Source organism: Alosa sapidissima, chromosome 3, assembly GCF_018492685.1.
Source record: "Alosa sapidissima isolate fAloSap1 chromosome 3, fAloSap1.pri, whole genome shotgun sequence".
Lineage (NCBI taxonomy): Eukaryota > Metazoa > Chordata > Actinopteri > Clupeiformes > Clupeidae > Alosa > Alosa sapidissima.
This window is the reverse complement of record NC_055959.1, coordinates 21,286,550-21,306,587: the sequence shown is the minus strand read 5'-3', so window position 1 is coordinate 21,306,587 and position 20,038 is coordinate 21,286,550. Positions and strand designations below refer to the sequence as shown.

General features: G+C 43.3%; 1 long non-coding RNA gene across 1 annotated transcript; it reads left to right on the top strand.

Moving 5' to 3' along the window:
* The first annotated feature begins 4,830 nt into the window (after window positions 1-4,830).
* Window positions 4,831-5,473, top strand: LOC121704733. Its single transcript, XR_006030633.1, has 2 exons — window positions 4,831-4,974; window positions 5,066-5,473. It is a non-coding gene; the product is annotated as an uncharacterized LOC121704733 (long non-coding RNA).
* The last annotated feature ends 14,565 nt before the right edge of the window (window positions 5,474-20,038 follow it).

Genomic DNA, 20,038 nt, shown 5'->3' with positions numbered 1-20,038 from the left:
TTGTGGTGTTTAACTACATTTCAACAGTGTACACTTACTTGTAATGGAAAACTGAATAGAGGAGTTTTACAATGAAAAGCCCTGCTTGAAAGTCATACAAGAACATAATACAAAGAGCTTCATAGACTCCACAACCAGAAAAAAATCCTATTAAAATGAGAATATTTCACAATGGCAAAACTATGTGCAGAAGTTTTTCCTCTGAATTTCTACATGGTGCATTTTTTACACCAACAAACTGATTCCCATGTAACCCTTAATATACAGTACAATTACACAAACTTGAAATACCACTCATCTTGAGTGTCTCTGACCCTGGTGAAGAGCTGAGTCAAAATGATCAAAGGACACAGGAGATGCAATTAGCAGCATTGTAATCAGGGCTTGGGTGCCTGATATAATCAGTCCATGCAAACAGTTCAAGCTGGGAAGCTGTGGTGTGACTTGCTTTTTTGGCCACCCGGGCAGATAATGTCATTGACCATTCATGTGGATTTTGCCTTACACCCCTCTTCCCCAATCCCACCCACCCACCCACATCATGCCTTGGATACCCCACTCAGCCCCCTCATGGGGCAACAGTCATGTAGGCTCATCTTCTTGCCCAGTGCTCTATACTGCTATGCTGACTCAAGGGGATTGCGGGATTAAGGAATACCCTATTTATACCCACATGCCAGGAAAGAGATCCACAAAGTTTACGTAAAAAAAAAAGCCACCCCGTTATGGAAATTGTCAGACTAATAGGGCTGTGGTGATACCAATACAGTTGGTCATAATTCCAATCAAGAGCTCAGCAACACATTTATGTTATTCAAATTCTGACATTTGAGTAGCAGAAAAGAATGAGTTTGATTTGAGTCAGAAAGCAATGTTACTTATGCATCACAGAGTTTCTGGAGCCCAAAGTTCGGCTGGTTTGGGAGCGGGGCTAACGGGAGGCTGGGGTCTGATCTGGTCTAATCCCCGCAGAGTTAATCTGCCTCACGAGCTGCCCAGTGACGTGGCCGGCTGGGGCCCAGTCGAGGCAGGGGTGGTGGTGGTAGTGGCGGCGACAGTGCGAACGAGGGGACCACTGTGTTGCTCTTCACTCAGCTTCCCCCTCCCTGCACCAGGAGCCAGGCTGCTTTCCAACTCGCAATCTCCCCAGCAGAGGCCCCGTGGTGGGACAGGCGTGAGGGGCCATGTGCACGACCTTCATGGTCCTCAGCACCCTGGCACTGCTCCTCCGCCGGAGGTTCTCAAACCGCGTCAGACCGTGAGTAACCCTTTCCCACTTAGTCTCATTGTCTCCTTTGCTTTATAGATCTCTAGTCTGTTGTCTCATCACAAGTGTGTTTCGTTATTATACTTTTTCTCCGAAAAATCTTCTCTTCCTCATTCCTTTTCTCTGCCAATTCTTTAAGCTCCACAACTGTTTACGCATGTCTGGCAGCTGGATATATTTGTATCTATTGTTTGGATATGGAATATTTGTGTTTATAATAAAACAGCTCTCTGACATTTCTTAAAGGCTCTCGGAATTAATCAGTGATCATTTAAGATCTTACTACAAATACTTCTAGAAAACTCTCAGTTATCAAATCTTCAAAATCCACACATTTTATATCTAAAAAATTAAAAACAGCAATATAAGTTTGTGACTAATTTTACCAGCAGTTTATCCCTTCGTGTGTGTGTGTGTGTGTGTAACTGATGGACTCATAATCTCTTCACACCTCAGCTTTTTGTAAACATGACTCAATGGTGTAATCTGCTTCTCATTCAGGGCAGTCAGGCAGTCACGAGAGAACAGTATACTGCACAGCACTGCATGTAGTATAAACTGGTACATACATGCATGTGTTATATCTAAAGTCTAACAAAGCACACTGTGTTTCCTCATTTAATATATATATATATGATTATTGGTAGCCTACTGAATATTACAAAATGTCAATATAGACATTCATCTATGATTTTGATTGTTATCCTATTTAAACATTACTAAGCTATTTACAATTTGGCACTGACTGACTTGTAAGTGAAAGGCAACACCTATCCAAGACAATGAAAGAAATAAGACTTATCTCAGCATGACTAAGCTAAGCAAGTTATAAAATGTTCTAAACTGAAGCTGAACCATGAATGTTAACCTTAATCTCGAACGCTCCACATAACTCTGAGGTCATACAGCTGGGAGGAGGTTGCCGTGAGGTGGAGTGCAAATAAAAGTACTCAGTGACAGTTGAAGGTCTTACTACAAATACTTTTGTATAAAACATTCAGTTATCAAATCTTCAAAAAACATGTCTGGTATAGACTGGTACAGAATATGCATGTGTTCTATAATAGAAATGCAATGTCCTGCATAAAAAGCACACTGTGTCTACTCATTTAATACAATGATCATAGCCTACTGAATATTCAAAGATGTCAATATAAAGACATTCACCTTTACGACTTAGATTGTTGTGGTTGGGTATCAAAGTTGTATAATGTACACTATTTGAATTACTTCTCATGGTGAGATATCAAAGACAGGCTGATGACCTATTTAAGCATGATTAAGCTATTTTACTTTTTAGTGTGGCACTACCTGTAGGTGAAAGGCAATACATACTTGTCTCAGCATGACTAAGCTGAACCATGAATGTTTACCTTTCAACCAATGTACAAATCAAATGTACATATCATGAAGTTTGATCTGGAACGCTCCACGTGACTCTGAGGTCGTACAGCTGGAAGGAGGTTGCCGCAAGGTAGAGTGCAGATAAAAAGACTGGGAGTGGGACAGCAGTGCGTGGCATGTTTAACCCTTAAAGGTGTAGGTTTTTGAACATTCTAAGTTCCGCAACAATTGAAGGTTCTAAAATTCTATGTTGAATTCAATGAACCCAGATATTCTTTAGAACGTTCATTTCTCAACATTCCCATCACACCGGTGTGACGGTACTCCTTTAAGGGTTAATGGGGGAGAAAGGGGCCTGAGCTCTTAAGGCCATCTCTTTAATCGACTCAATGCACTATACCATCAGCCTCCTGGCTCCAGACCAGGCTACACATGCAAACAACGAGCAGTGGGCCACATGGCAAACATGTTGGGTTGCATGAGTCAGTGTAGAGGGGAATCCCGTAGGCAGTTACCACACACGTTGAAATAGAGGTGAATTCAGGGCTATGGGCTACCAGTGAGAAACATGCAGAGAAGCGTTGCAGCATTTATAGGCCCTTCCTGTTTGTCTCCATCCCTAACAGGCACACGGACGAGCCTGGAGAGAAAAACATGCCCTACGTCAAGGCCGACACGTCTACAGCACCAAAATGATTACCTTAATCAGCATCACCAACAGCCACAAGGTGTGTGCTCATTTTCAGTCGTTAAGAGCACTATTAGACTATATACTGTAGGTTTTGTGAACACCCAAGGACTGGATTATTTAACCATTCAGTGAGAACAGCATTATTTAAATATCTCTGAAGAAGTCAAAGTCAAAGTCTGCTTTATTGTCAATTTCTTCACATGCCAAGACATACAAAGAGATCGAAATTACGTTTCTCACTATCCCATGGTGGAGACAAGACATAATTTTACCTAAGTAAGCAAGTGGCATAGTGGTGCAAGTTATGTAAGAGCAGCAGAAGTATGTTGTGTTTTCAGGACAACAGGACAAAAACAACAAGTTGCAAAGTGTGCAAAGTGTGCAAGTGTTCAAGTGGAGTAGTGCAAGTGGAGTAGTGCAAGGCAGCCATTGTGGGTCCAAACTCCAGGATGTTATGTAGCTGAGGGTGGAGGGGGGAGAGGGGGGAGAGAGTTCAGCATCCTAACAGCCTGGTGTATGAAGCTGTTGGTGAGTCTGGTGGTGCGGGAGCGCAGGCTTCTGTATCTCTTCCCAGAGGGCAGTGGATCAAACAAATTGTGAGCGGGGTGACTTGCATCACTCACAATTGTGGTCGCCTTGCGGGTGAGGTGGGTGGTGTAAATGAAGAGTTCAGATGCAAAACCCTCTAAATCCGTCTGACTACTTTTCTTTTAAATGAGCATTTAAATTCAGGCTCCTATAGGTTTTTGCCTATAAATCGATATTTCAGACCAGGAAGAGAGTGGTATTTAGTGGGTTTAGAAGTTAAATTATTTGATTAGCGTATACTATGTGTGGAGAGCATCCCCTCACCATCTTTATCTCATTTTTGACATAGGTGGCATTTAGAGGCTTTTGCATCTGAACCCTTCAAATGTCCTTCAGGGAGGGGACTGAAGCACTAATAATCCTTCCAGCAGGGCTTTCCTGTTGTATTCAGTGCAGCTTCCGCCCCACACAGCGATACAGCTGGAGAGGATGCTCTCAATGGTGCCTGTTTTGAAGCTAGACAAAACAAGCAAGAGTTGACCTAGACTCAGAGCCCAGTGAAGCACATACGCTACAACTATAGCCTTAGTCTTTGGCTGAGTAATGATAGGAAACATACAAACCGGTGTCATATTGGAGCTTATTAAGATAAACAAGGCAAACAAAGAATGGAATGTGGAAATGGGGAAAAGAATGGAAATGCTCCAAAGCCATCCGCCACACATGCTTGCTCCACTTTAAGCTTTTAAGCATGCTCTCCACCACCAGGCTACTCCCACTAAATAATTTAGAGGTGCAACTGCAATCCATCAAAGGCTGGATTGTGAAAGGCTGTTATGAAAACAGGGCTGTGGAGGCGAGCGCCTTCGGTCGAGTCGTCGACTCCGAAACCTCGTATAAACACGTCCATGTTTTGAAGCAGCGGAGACGGATAGCGCATCGCACATTGACCGCCGCATCCTCTGGGAGCCAGCACTTGCTTATAAGCACAAACAAGAACCTAGTCAACAGGATGGCAATAAGCCCATTTGCTGTATGCTTTGTCACTAAATGATTTATAGATTGCATGCCAGCTCTTACATCCTTTTTTCACAGTGCTCTGCACCAAGACAGAAGAAGTCCATGGTTCAGCGCCCAGATGGTGGTGAGTCCTTTCGACTATACACTGATGATTTGGACCTTCACATTTAGACACATTTCGTATAATCATATCAGTATTCTGTTTTCTCTTTCAGGGTTTGGTATTAAGAACCTGTGAGCCCTTTTTTTGGCCAATCATGTATCAATCAGCATGAACAGAATTCGAGCCGGGCATTTATGATTGTCTGGACAGGATGCAAGTGGGTGGACTTGCATCCTGTCCAGCAAATGGCAAATATGGTGGCTTGTTCTCCCTAGCCACACTCCCAACATCTGTTACCACAGAGGTCCTGTCCTTGTTGTTTCAAATGGAAGATCCTCAGACCCTATACCTCTGAGCAACTCTGAGTCCACAGATGGAATACAGTGCACATATTGGTCGCAGCTAAATCTACAACTCTGTGGGCTGTTTGTTTATGTCTGGATGGTCAGCTGTATACATGGCCTGTGCAAATATGAAAGAAAGTGTTGTGTGCCTAATAAAAACATCCTGATTTCTCTTTTCCAGGTTGTTGGGGTTTCTTGCTACCAATTAACCAAATATGTCCACACCTAAGCAACAAAGCAGAAGGTTGTCGAATAGTGAGGAAATATTACCAGGAAAATGCCAGGAATATGTTTCTTTTTTCTTTTACAGTTTTTTTCAATCGCTAACAAGCGCTTACCCATACTTCAGATACTTTTTCTAAACTCTTAACACAGACTCGCACCTACAAAACACAATGGGCCAAATGGATAATTTTCTTCTCAAAAACACATTTTGTTAAAAATATTACTAACACATCTTTCTCTGCACACACTAACTTTACCAAAACACTGGAAATCTGACTCAAAATGAAATTATTCTGTCAAAGAATAACACTTGTTTTCACTTCACAAGGTACATGCAGTCAATCAAAGTACACCAGGTTTCAAAATACTGGCTATTGTTGACATTACAAAAACTGCATAGACTTTTATGTTTCAGTTTTACAGGTATTTGCATGCAATTTGTACACTAAATGTCTTGGTTGGGAACTGTATGTCCACACATTATGTTCACATTCAAAAGCATTCCAGTAAAAAGCAAATCATTTTTTTTCCCTTTACTGTTTACTACAGGAGGTACAGTAGAAATACTGTTTACAGTATGATAGAACAGAAAAAGTTTTACAGTATTGCAATGCTGAACAAAATATCCATGAAACAAGCATTCTGAACAACAACAAAAAACAACAGCAAAAAGCCCAGATAAAAAGGGGGGAGCTTAAAAAAAGCACAACATTACTGTATCTAATCTCTGCAATTTTCAGGGTTAGGCCACATGTTTTCAGCAACATCGCATTGATTACATGGTCAATGATAGTGGCATCATTGACAACCGTTCTTGCAGCCAAATGGAATGCCACCACCACGCATTCTTGGGCCTGCTCTTCTCCCTGGCCCTGCTCCTCTCACTGCCCCTGCATCTCTCACTGGGCCTGCTCTTCTCCCTGGCCCTGCTCCTCTCACTGCCCCTGCATCTCTCACTGGGCCTGCTCTTCTCCCTGGCCCTGCTCCTCTCACTGCCCCTGCATCTCTCACTGGGCCTGCTCTTCTCCCTGGGCCCCTTGCTCTTATTCTTCCTTGTCCAGACATTACAGTGTTTGTCTTTTTCTGTTTCTGAAAACAGAATTCTAATTCTAATTCTAAAAATTACTCCTCAAAGTCCTCCTTTTACTGTGTCAGTGTAATAGAACAAAATAACCCCTGCCACTGAGTCTAAACCTGACTGGAATCAGCTGTGGTTGGCCCAATTTACCCAACATAAATCGGTTGTGTGTCAATTATTGAATTGTTTGTTTATTATCAGCTGAGATATATTGTTTTTGAACTGATATAATTGCAGAAGCAGAGGTTTTTATATTGTATCTAAGGTTTGGAATATTGTTTTTACTATTGTGGGATGTTGTATGTTAACATTCGTAAATACTGCAAAAACAATCCATAATTTTGTTGGGAGGTATAGCTTGTCTGTTAAGAAAATGTAAGCATTGTGGAAATGTGTTCACTGACTGCATATCGTGTGAAAACGACATGAAATGTGTAAATGGTATAGCCACAAAGGACCGATGCTGTGCTAATTGTATTTAGAGTTTTGAAAATGTGACAACTGGTTGGACAAACGCTTGTTAGCAACTGAAAAAAACTGTAATATCACACATATACAAGTTAAAAAATAAATACAATTGGATATAGTCTCTGTTAAAGAGGTTGTAAACTGCATTGTTTTGAGCATAATATTTTTCTCTCACGGCACAAAGGGGAGTTGTTGTAAATAGTTATGGCAGTTATATTTTCTATAACGGTCCTTGTTACAGCTAAGTTGGAGCAATCTCCAGCTGAAAACACTCTGTTGTTTGACCAGTAGTTTGTTCAGTGGATGTGAGGTGTTGTCCATAATGTTTAGGAGCTTTTGCTCCTCCTCTCAACAACTAGGGTTCAAATGTACTTCCAATTACAGAGCCAGCTCTTTTAATAAACTAAAATACAGCTGCAACTACTAGACAGGTTTGTGTAACTACAAAGTGGAGTCTGGGCTGGGTCATAGTTGTGTTTGTGTGGCAATTGCTAAGTAATAAGGTAAACCATTCTGTTGCCAATCAACAAAAAAGATGCCTTTTATGTCCATGTATGTCAAAATGATTTGATGTCCCATAAACACAACCAAGAAGAAAACCAAATAGCAGCAGAAGAAAACAAAATGGTTTCATTTGAAACAACAAATTATGATCAGAAGTTCATTTCCACCAAAAACAGAGACAATTCAATTTGTGTCCCATAAAAGATTATTAATTACACTTTTAAAAATGCTGGGTTGAGGCTGTTGGGTCATTTTGTTTGGTTGTTTTTACTCATATTGGGTCATTTCTGTAACCCAGCTTGCTAGGTTGATAGTTTATCACTGCTGGGTTGATAGTTTAGGCCTGTGCTCCCTCCTGTCCCCCACCTGACGTGGAGTACACTACCCAGCAACAGGGTGACTTCAACACAGCTGCACAGTTATTTGAAGGTTGAGAAAAAAAAATCGTCAGGCCGGCAGGCATATTCTTTCAACCGTCAAGTCCAGCAGTTAACTGTCTCTGGTTAGGCTAATGGTAATGTTAGTGTTATCAAGCTCATCTGTCATAAACGCACGTTTTGTAGGCTATTACCGGTATTATGTTTAAAACAACTCCATAATAGAGTGCGTTGGACTAATAATTTGTCTCCTGGTGGATTTTTATGTCTGTCAATATCATTCACTGGTTCATGTAAGTCTTGATATAAAGTTCTGTAGGCTAACAGTGATTAAAATGCACTCTTTTTTTCTTTGATTGACAGGGCTGACCCCTAAAACGGACTTTGGAATCTGCCTGCCTTCATGGAAGTATCACATGCATTTTATACTAGGCTATCTATTCAAAAATAAAGAAAACTATCAAATAAATAATATAAACTATCAAATAAATAATTGTGTCGAACTGTTTTATTTCATTGCATGGCTTTTGATGGCCATTAATATAGACTTAATTAATATAGAGTTCAGGCCTAAAGCTGTTAACAGAAGGTGTGACTTTCATGTAAGTAAATACAAACTTTGAGTTATTAAAAGTTTGTACCAGTAGACTATTTTAAAAACCAGTAGTTTTGGGGGATTTGGTTACATAACCCAAACATTACGTAACTTTAACTAAACAGTTGTGTCAACATAACCCAACATATTGGTTAAATTTCAACCCAGTTGTTGGGTTAAATTTAGTAACCCAATTTGCTTGGTTAAGATAACCCAATGCTGTGTTGGACCCCATTTTACTCAGCGGCTGAGTTGAAAACAACCCAGTTTTTTTTAAAGTGTATCCAGGACATTTACTGAAAAGAGTGAACAATCCTAGAAAATCCAGTAGGCTTGCAGTGCTATGAAAACGTATTTACTCCATTCCATCTTCTATTTTTGCATATTTGTCACACTAAAATGTTTCAGTTAATCAAACTAATTTTTACATTAGACAAACTCAGATAACCTGAGTAAACACGAAATACCGTTTTTAAATGATGTTTTCATTTATTTAAGGAAAAAAGCTAACCAACCCTACCTGGCCCTATGTGAAAAAGTAATTGCCCCCTTAGTTAATAACCCGTTTAATCCCAATTTTTTACCAGACATGAAACTATTAAAATTGTGTGTCTTCAGTAATCCCATGAAGTAATCAACTATTTTTTCAAATTTTCACAAAAAAGTAGAAACTAAAGTGTCTAGGGAGATGAGTGTTGAAGAATGTGTGTATGCGTGAATGTAAATGGTAGTATTGTAGCGGACTCAAAGGCTCAATGGTCTCGATGCCACATATTTAATGAATCTTTGTTTCTGTAGAAACATACAAAATAAACTCAGTAGGATGACACAACGAACATTCACGCTTGCTTCAACAAAGAACGCAGTTACTCTACTTTTCTTACATCGAAAACTCATAGCCAATGCGTCACTAATACATGTAATGGAGGGAAACCATACGCGGGCTATTCACGACACACAACAAGCTAGACAGCTAGCATGGCAAACGGCACATATCTCACTTCTAAATTAAACATATGAAACGGATACAATCTCATTTCTGTATCATTACATGTCACTTACACTAATAAGGTTATATGAGTTTGTTTTTAACACCAGCTCACATGTAGAAACATCAAAATACATTCAGTAGGATGACACAACGAACATTCACCATAGACAGTAAAAGAAATGGACGAACAGACTCCGTCGTTTTCAATGGGAGGGCACTGAGTCAAATAGAACGATTTTTCAGTTGGTCCCCCCAGTACTGCGCAGACTCACACTTAACTTCGTGACGTTAGCCATCGAACTGAATCTTGTAACTCATATGATAGATACACAGAAATTCTTCTCACACTTCCTTCGCCTTCAAAGTCATCAAAGTTAAACATTTATTTATGTATTATTATTAATATCATCCTCACCAAGTCGTGTTAATGTTGAAGCTACCATACATGATCATCTTCAAAAACAGTCATGCTAAAACAAAACAAAAAAGTTACAGCCTTGAAGCTAATCTTCTTTCCACTTTCCGACCTACGGTCAATCCATCGAAAACCTCTGAAATGATTAGTGCCGTTTTTTTAAAAATTAGGTTTACTTTTTTACTATTATTAGGTTGCCTCTGTGTAATGCTTTACCTTAACATATGGTCGTGTATGCTAGGTATTGCTTATGAGTTACCGTCATAGACAGTAAGGTGGACTGAGCTTCTTATCCAAACAATACGGTTATCTCCCTACGGCGCGAAAGAGAGATTACGTCAAAGCTAGCTTCCCTCCAACCGAACAAGCTAACCATTCTTCTTACGGGTAACCAACGTTACGGACGAGGTAGTGGAGTCTGTTTTGCCTTTGTAGTGTTTATGTAGATTACACAGAAGCTACAATATCGGCACAGGATATATGTTATATGAAGTTATGGTATTTCAAAAAAATCTTAGAATGAATGGACTTCTATGGGAGTTAGCAGAGAGGTGGTCCCTCCAGCCTACGTCGATTCTTCTACTTCCGGGAATTCGCCTGCCCCCTTGACATTCACGCTTGCTTCAACAAAGAACGCAGTTACTCTACTTCCCTGCTGAGATTCTCGTGAATACAGACTGATTCCACAGCGCTCTGCTGTCACCTACTGGCGTGGCTGATGTAGTGAACAACTAAATACAACCCAAACTCTTGAACAAACACCACATACCTGTTATCTTTCTTTTTAAATCACTCACATTGAATTGAGGGCGCTACAGTATCAGCATGTAAGATGAATAAGTGAAAGGCAAAGGGGGAAAATAGAAATAAAGAGGAGCGAAAGAATAACGTGCCAGTGTAAAGGACTATCAAAGTGCCTACAAGAAAGGAGGAAAAAGTGCCTACCGAGAGAGAGAGAGAGAACCCCTTTTATAGCCCCACCCAATACAGGTGCACCTAATAATGTAATTAGCCTAACCAGGCCCAGTCCTGCCCGTGCACTGACAGGCCAGGACCTGAAGGGGGCACAGGGGGTCGTAACAATGACCCCCAAGATTTTAGGGATAATATTCTGTGGGCTGATGAGTCACAGTTGCAGGGGCGCCACCAAGTGGTGGCCAGGGGTGGCCGCGGCCACCTCAACATAAACTCTGGCCACCCCTGATCACATCATAGTTTCCCAGGTATGGGTAGGCTACACTGTCTTGAAAACGATATAGCCTAGCTGTCACAACCCGGTCCAGAAGCCTCGTTTCCTAGCCTGTGACTTGAGATGCCTTTGCTTTTAAGCCATGCCATGTGGAACACTCTTTGCCAGATCGTCACGTCTTTCAGTGTGGATTCTTGCGTTTTCTCATGTTCTTGCTGGATTTACTGTTTTCTGACCAAGGATTGTTTTTGGACTTTGTGATTTTGCCTGAACCTTTTTGGAAACCTTTGCTTGGACTTTGCTTGCTCTTTGTTACCGACCTCTGCCTGTTCTGACACGTGAGTCTTGCCTAGCCCCTTTGCTTAACTGCCTGCGGCCTACCTGTGTACCAAACTCTGCCTGTTTTTGCCACTCTGGAGATCTGCTTGAGCCCTGCCTGTACTGCTGCCTGTGCTTTTTTCGCCTACTAAGTTGACTCTGCCTACCAAGTGGTTTTGCCTGGCTGCCTATTTTTGTGTTCTTCAACATTAAAACCTAATTAACCTTTAATCAGCTTCTGAGTCTGCTTTTGGTTCCACAGTCCCTTACCTGGCCTCACCGGCCCTGACAGTACGATCTGGCCATCATGGAACCAGCAGAGATGGAACAGCTGAGGGTCGCTGTGGAGAAGCAAGGTGCGATGCTAGGCACTCATCAGCAGGAGCTCGTACAGGTGAATCAGAACCTCGTGACATTCCTCGAGAGATTCAACACCCTCTCTGGTCAAGTGCAGCAGCTGCTTATCCCTCCTCAGGCTCCAGTGCCACTTAGTCCTGCACCTCCAGCTCCTGGTCCAGCTCCCTCTCCATCACCTTTCAGAGAACCAAGGCTCCCTGCTGCCAGCCATATGATGGAGATCCAGGTACCTGCCGTTCTTTCCTCTCACAATGTTCTCTCTCTCTTGAACTGCAGTCCCTAGCTTTTCCCACAGAACGCTCCCGTGTAGCTTACGTCATCACCCTCCTTACTTGAAAGGCTCGAGAGGGGGGACAGCCCTGTGGGATTCCAATGCTCCATACTGCTCCAGCTACAGGGACTTCACTGAGGAGATGAGGAGAGTTTTTGACCGCTCTTTTTCCAGAAGAGAAGCAGCGAGGGAGATCACGGGACTCCGACAAGGCTCACGGTCAGTTTATGATTATGCCATAGAGTTCCGCACGTTGGCAGCGTTGTGCGGGTGGAATGATAACGCCCTGTTGGATGTTTTTTTAAATGGCTTGTCTGATCCTGTCAAGGATGAACTGGTCTCAAGAGAATTGCCCTCAGATCTCTCTAGTCTAATGGATTTGGCTGGTCGAATCGATGCCCGCATCAGGCAGAGAGTGAGGGAAAGGACTCCCGCTCCTCTCCGGTTTCAACCTCCTGCCTCTGATTCACTCACTGCTCCACCTGTGGAGCCCATGCAGGTGGACCGTGCCCGGATTACAGCAGAGGAGCGTCAACGCCGGCGGGACATGAAGGCATGCTTCCACTGTGGAAAGGTGGGCCATTTTTGTCAGGCATGTCCTTTAAAAGTAAATGCCCACCAGTGAGAGTAGGGGGCCTGGCGGGCACAGTCCAGCATCACTCCCCTATTAAGCGCTCCTATCTTCCAGTCACGCTCATTCATGAGAATCAGTCCCATGTCCTTCACGCCCTCATTGACTCAGGTGCCGATAGGAATTGAATTTGTTCAGCTGCGGCCTACCGTTTTGGCATTCCTGTAGTTGCTCTTGATCAGCCCCTCACTGTCCAGGCCCTTGATGGTAGCTGTTTGAGTTCGATCACCCACAGAACAGTTCCTGTTTTGTTGAGAATTTCAGGAAACCATTCTGAAATAATATTTTTTCATGTCATTGAGAAACCCCATGTCCCTATTGTTCTTGGATTCCCCTGGCTGTCCTTGCATAATCCCCACATTAACTGGTCAGATAACACCATCTTGGGATGGAGCCCCTTCTGTCTGTCCTCCTGCCTCAAGTCTGCTTTCGCTACTGTCTCTCCTACCCCAGCTATTGAGGAGTTCCCTGACCTGTCAAAGGTTCCCCACGAGTACTTGGACCTCAAGTCTGTATTCAGTAAATCACAGGCAGTCTCCCTGCCCCCCCATAGACTGCTTCTGAGCTCCTTCCAGGCACCTCTCCACCTAAGGGTAGACTCTACTCCCTTTCTCCCTCAGAAAGGGAGGCCATGAGCAAGTACATTTCAGAGTCACTGGCGGCTGGCATCATTCGTCCGTCATCATCCCCTGCTGGTGCTGGCTTCTTTTTTGTTGGGAGGAAGGATGGTTCCTTGCGCCCCTGCATCGACTACCGTGGACTGAATGACATCACTGTTAAGAACAGATATCCCCTACCTCTCATGTCAGCTTGACTTAAGAAATGCCTACCACCTTGTGAGGATTAGGGAGGGGGATGAGTGGAAAACAGCCTTCAACACCCCGACAGGCCACTATGAGTATCTTGTGGTTCCTCTCGGATTAACCAACGCTCCAGCTGTTTTTCAGGCTCTGGTAAATGATGTATTGAGAGATTTCTTGAATATTTTTGTTTTTGTGTACCTTGACGATATTTTAATTTTTTCACGCTCTCTTGCTGACCATAGGATCCATGTCAGGCAGGTTCTCCAGCGGCTTCTGGAGAACAAACTTTTTGTCAAGGCAGAGAAGTGTGAATTCCACAAGGACTCAGTCTCTTTTTTGGGCTACATCATCTCTCCCTCCCGGATCCAGATGGATCCCTCGAAACTGAAGGCAGTGGTTGACTGGTCCACTCCTTCCACACGGCGAGAACTCCAGCATTTCCTGGGTTTTGCTAATTACAGGCGGTTTATCAGGAATTATAGTTTGGTTGCTGGCCCTCTCACTGCTCTTACTTCCACCAAGACCTCTTTCCACTGGAATGAGAGGGCAGAGAAGGCTTTTGCTGATCTAAAGCAGAGATTTACTACGGCCCCTATACTCGCTGTTCCCGATCCCACTCTCCAATTCGTGGTTGAGGTCGATGCCTCTGAGTCTGGGGTAGGGGGCATTCTGTCTCAGAGATCATCTAAGGACAACAAGCTTCACCCATGTTCTTTTTTTACTCGCCATCTTTCACCAGCAGAGAGAAACTACGACATAGGAGATCAGGAGCTGCTGGCTGTTAAACTGGCTCTAGAGGAATGGAAGCATTGGCTAGAGGGAGCTGACCCTCCTTTCCTGGTGTGGACCGACCACAAGAATCTTGAGTACCTGCGAACAGCCAAGCGCCTCAATGCGCGACAGGCCAGGTGGTCCTTGTTTTTTTCCCCGTTTTAATTTCTCCCCTCTTATCGTCCAGGATCCAGGAACACCAAGCCAGATGCTCTTTCTCGACAGTTCTCTGTTCAGGACACGCCCTCCTCGGGAACAATCCTTCCTTCCCATTGCCTGGTGGGAGCAGCCTTATTGGACGTTGAGACCCTGGTCCGGGAGGCTCAGGATCAGGAACCAGGACCAGGTAAAGGACCAGCTAACTGCCTGTTTGTACCTTTCTCTATTCGGTCTCAGGTGTTGGAATGGGGGCATAGCTCCAGAATTGCTTGCCATCCAGGGGCTTCTCGAACCCTGGCACTGGTCAGACAGCGCTTCTGGTGGCCGTCCATGAAGAGGGATGTCCAGAGTTTTGTGGCAGCCTGTGACGTCTGCACCAGGAACAAGACAGGTAACAGGCCTCCTGCTGGCCTCCTAAGGCCCCTTCCCATCCCTCACCGTCCCTGGTCACATATTGCCATTGACTTTGTAACAGGGCTCCCTAGTTCTCATGGTAATACATGCATCTTGACTGTGGTGGACCGCTTTTCTAAAGCAGCTCACTTTGTTCCTTTGCCTAAGCTACCCTCTGCTAAGCAGACAGCTGAGTTGCTGGCCCCTTATGTGTTCCGTCTGCATGACCTTCCTGTTGACATTGTATCTGATCGGGGCCCACAGTTCTCTGCTCAATTCTGGAAGGCGTTTGGCAAATTGATTGGTGCTTCTCCCAGCTTGTCTTCAGGTTTTCACCCCCAGACAAATGGACAGACCGAGCGTGCAAACCAGAAGCTGGAAGTAGCTCTCAGGTGCATGACCTCTCAGGACCCTGCCTCTTGGAGCAAGACTCTTCCCTGGGTGGAATATGCACACAACTCTTTGCCCACGTCTGCCACTGGTCTCTCCCCATTCCACTGCTGTTTGGGTTATCAGCCTCCCCTGTTCCCCACCCAAGAGGAGGAAGTGGCAGTCCATTCAGCTCAGGCTTTTGTACGTCGATGCAAGAAGACTTGGTCTCGGGCCAGGACCCAGCTTTTGCGCTCAGTAGATGCCTTCAAGAAACAGGCAGACAGGCATCGTTCAGCAGCCCCGGCGTACAGAGTGGGTCAGAGGGTAATGCTCTCCACTCATGATCTGCCTCTCAAGTCCACCTGCCGCACGCTGAATCCCAGGTTTATTGGACCATTTTCCATCTCAAAGGTAATCAACCCCTGCTCTGTTCGACTTACCTTGCCTCTGACTATGCGGCGTATTAACCCAACATTCCATGTCTCCCAAGTAAAACCCCTTATGTCTAGCCCCCTATCCCCACCCTCCAGATGTCCTCCTCCTCCCAGGGTTGTTGATGGTGGTGAGGTGTTCTCGGTGAGAAGGCTCCTGAAGGTACGTCGTCGAGGCAGGGGCTTCCAGTACCTTGTTGACTGGGAGGGTTATGGTCCAGAGGAGCGCAGATGGGTTCCTGCCCGGTTCATCATAGACTGTACCCTGATCACCGAGTTCCACCAACAGCATCCAGAGGCCCTGACTGGGACACCTGGTGGCGTCCGTCGGAAGGGGGGTACTGTCACAACCCGGTCCAGAAGCCTCGTTTCCTGTGACTTGAGATGCCTTTGCTGCTCTGGTCCGGGTTTTCCTTCTGCCTTGGCTTTTGGTTGACTGACAAGGGAGGAAGGGTACTGCTGCCTGTGTTTTGTCTACCTACCTGTGTACCGAACTCTGCCTGTTTTTGCCACTCTGGAGATCTGCTTGAGCCCTGCCTGTACTGCTGCCTGTGCTTTTTTCGCCTACTAAGTTGACTCCCAAGTGGTTTTGCCTGGCTGCCTAATTAATTGTGTTTTTCAGGTAATATAAATAAAAGTGCAGTTGTGTTGTTTTGATTGAGTAAATAACAATTACCCAATTACAGATCCGAAAAAAAATAAAAAATAATTTAATTTAAAAAATGAATTATGAAAATGCATTAAAATGGAGAATATAGTGTTTTGGAGCTAAACTCTTCTTATGTGGCCCTAATATATTATATATGATATATTACTGTTAATTTAAGTTGAAGTACAGAAGTACTTGCTTTTAAGAATATTGAAGTATTCAAAAATCAAAAGTACAACTATTGTTTCCTTTTTAATGTAATAAAAACAGTAAAAAATAAATAGGACACTTTTCGCCCTCAATGATCGCATGAGCATGATAGAACACTAACTGATTTTGTTTATAATTACTAATGGTCTAAAAATGAGTCTGCATCAGTCCTCTTTCCTCAAATCACCCTGTGGCACTGTTATTATAGTTTTGGTATAACAAATGACTGATCAGTTGTGAACAGGGGCATCACTACCCTCATTTATAAGCTGTGCCCCAGTAAAGTCTCACATAGCCTAGTCTCACGTTCAACTTTAAAAAAAACCATGGGCGTAGATTTAGGGTGGGACGCTAAGGACTAGTCCTAATCAAAATTTTAAGATGACAAAATTGTCCCCACCAATATTTTAGCGAACTTATTTGTACTGCTGATCATTCCGACAGCCAGCACGACAATACAAGAAACGTCAGGGTTATCTGACACGCAGGCTACACGCATGGAGAATGCCAATGCACAGGCTACTTTGCAGTGGCAGTCAAGCGAGCAGGTGCGTCAACGACAACGGTAAGTTACCAGGGCTGTCTGCTAATACATACCCCATAAAAGGCCAAAGTAAAACATTTTGATATTGAATTTGACTGACAGAGCTTTCAATTCGGCAGCCGTGGCCTACTGGTTAGCGCTTCGGACTTGTAACCGGAGGGTTGCCGATTCGAACCCCGACCCCTCATTGCTACCCGAGCGCTGCTGTTGTTGCAGGCAGCTCACTGCGCCGAGATTAGTGTGTGCTTCACCTCACTGTGTGCTGAGTGTTTCACTAATTCACGGATTGGGATATTACATTACATTACATTACATTACATTACATTTAGCAGACACCTTTTGACCAAAGTGACTTACATATGTCAAATACAAGGGATTACATTGTCCCCGGAGCAACTTGGGGTTAAGTGCCTTGCTCAAGGGCACAACGGTGGAAGCCGGGAATTGAACCGACAACTTTTAGGCTACTGCACACTAGCCCAGCTCCTTAACCACTACACTACCACCGCCCCCGGGATAAATGCAGAGATTATATTTTCTTAAATGCAGAGATTAAAATATACTTATACTTACAATTAACCACATTATAATCAATAGGCCAAAATCATAATTGTGTATCTGTGCCGAATTTCGTAATTCAAGTCCAGTGTAGAACTGAATAAGAAAATCATAAGGCTGTATATCTTGAACTTCCAGTATGTGAGAAACTTGACTTGCCTTAATATCTCCAACCTCAAGTATGCAGCTAATAAGGAAATATAATTGTTATTTAATTAAACAAGGTGAACTCCCCACTGTGCAATGCAGAAAAGGATGCTACAAGGAAGGGAATTCAAACACACTCAACACCTTACCATCTATTGATGTCATTGTGGTTCATTGAGATATCTGAAATTTTTGCCTTTGTCGGTGTCCTTATGTGAACTTGCACAGGTAATCTTGCTCATCTTTACTTGCGTACGACTTCACACCAGTGCTTCAGGGCAGCCGTGGCCTACTGGTTAGCGCTTCGGACTTGTGACCGGAGGGTTGCTGGTTCAAACCCCGATCAGTAGGCACGGCTGAAGTGCCCTTGAGCAAGGCACCTAACCCCTCACTGCTCCCTGAGCGCCGCTGTTGTTGCAGGCAACTCACTGCGCCGTGATTAGTGGGTACCTCACTGTGTGTTCACTGTGTAGTGTGCTGAGTGTGTTTCACTAATTTACAGATTGGGATAAATGCAGAGACCAAATTTCCCTCACGGGATCAAAAGAGTATTTATACTTATACTTCAGACCAGAGCTGATGCTTCAGCAAAAGGCCGTCACTGAAAAGCTGTGAATGTCGTTGAACACAGCTGTTCTCACATTAGCTGATTGCGATAAACATTAACCATTGTTGCCTAATTACCAATTATTCATCAAGTAGTATCTACTTTTTTTAGTGTTTTTCACATAGTATTTTGCAGTATTTTTAAAATACAAAAATACACACCAATAAAGTATTTTGATACAAAATACAGAGCCATTTCCTTCAACCCAATAAAATAAAAATTACAAAATACTATTTTGTATTTGAAATACATATTACATGTTTCAGAAATCTTGACATGTCTAAGTTTTGGGTTGCAATATACAGGTAGTGGGCTCTCTGTTAATTTTAATGAGTAGGCCTAAGCCTAAGTTACAGCATTTCTATCACAATTGACCAGACTTTGACCTTTGGTCTGCTTTTAACAAAATTCTGGCTATGATTGTTCCTTGTATTGCATCATGAGCCATCACTGTGCCTATTGCATTCTACTGTTGTTAGCCTTAAGCCTAGCTCAGTCATTATGTTATACCACATCACCCTCCATTAGAAGTGCAATGAGCTGCATTGAGCATAATAAACTGCATTTAGAATTCCAAATTCATATTTCTAGATATTTTGGTGAAAGTAACTCAAAAGTAATACAATAGTAGTGTAATGCCTTACAATTCAGATACATATTATAATGTAACAAATTACTTTGAAAGTACAGTAATGAGTAATACATAATACAATTTTGAAGTAACTTGCCCAACACTGATGACAACCATCACTTTCTATGTATGTCTGTGTTTGTGTGTGTGTGTGTGTGTGTGTGTGTGTGTGTGGAGGGTCAATCAAATTCTATGATTGCCACTGATGTGAATGATCTCACAAATCACACAAACCAAATCAAGTTTTAAAAAATCGCAAAAGTATCGAAATTGAGATTCTTCACTTAGTATTGGTAATGAAACACTAATGTTGGTATTGTGACAACAGGAGTTGGGGATGTGTCCCCACCAAAGCTGAGACCAAACCTACGCCCTTGAAAAAAAAAAGGGGGCAGTGCATTCATGTAGATCAGGGATGTCAAAGTCAAATACATTAGAGGGCCAAAAAAACAAATTTTCTACAAGCCGAGGGCCGGACTGTTTCAATGTTTATTAAAACATATAACGTGGTCGTGGGACAGTATAGCGTCTGCATAGTAGCCTACAGTAGGAGTTTTTGCTCCAACTGATGATCGGTTTCAGTTAATTTAGTTTTCAGTGATTTTAAATTTCGTGTTGGTGTTCTTGGTGTAATAATTTTGATTGCTTTGTCTGCCAAGTAATTTGTCAAATACATAGCGCAGTTTGCATGGAAGAGACTGACGTGACAAGAGGGCATTGGCTTTCATTAGGTCAGTGATCTTTGTAAGTAGGACAGCCTAGTAGGGGCAGCCGTGGCCCACTAGCACTCTGGACTTGTAACCGGAGGGTTGCCGGTTCGAGCCCCGACCAGTGGGCTGCGGCTGAAGTGCCCTTGAGCAAGGCACCTAACCCCTCACTGCTCCCCGAGCGCCGCTGTTGAAGCAGGCAGCCCACTGCGCCGGGATTAGTGTGTGCTTCACTTCACTGTGTGCTGTTTGTGTTTCACTAATTCACCGATTGGGTTAAATGCAGAGACCAAATTTCCCTCACGGGATCAAAAAAGTATATATACTTATACTTAAATGT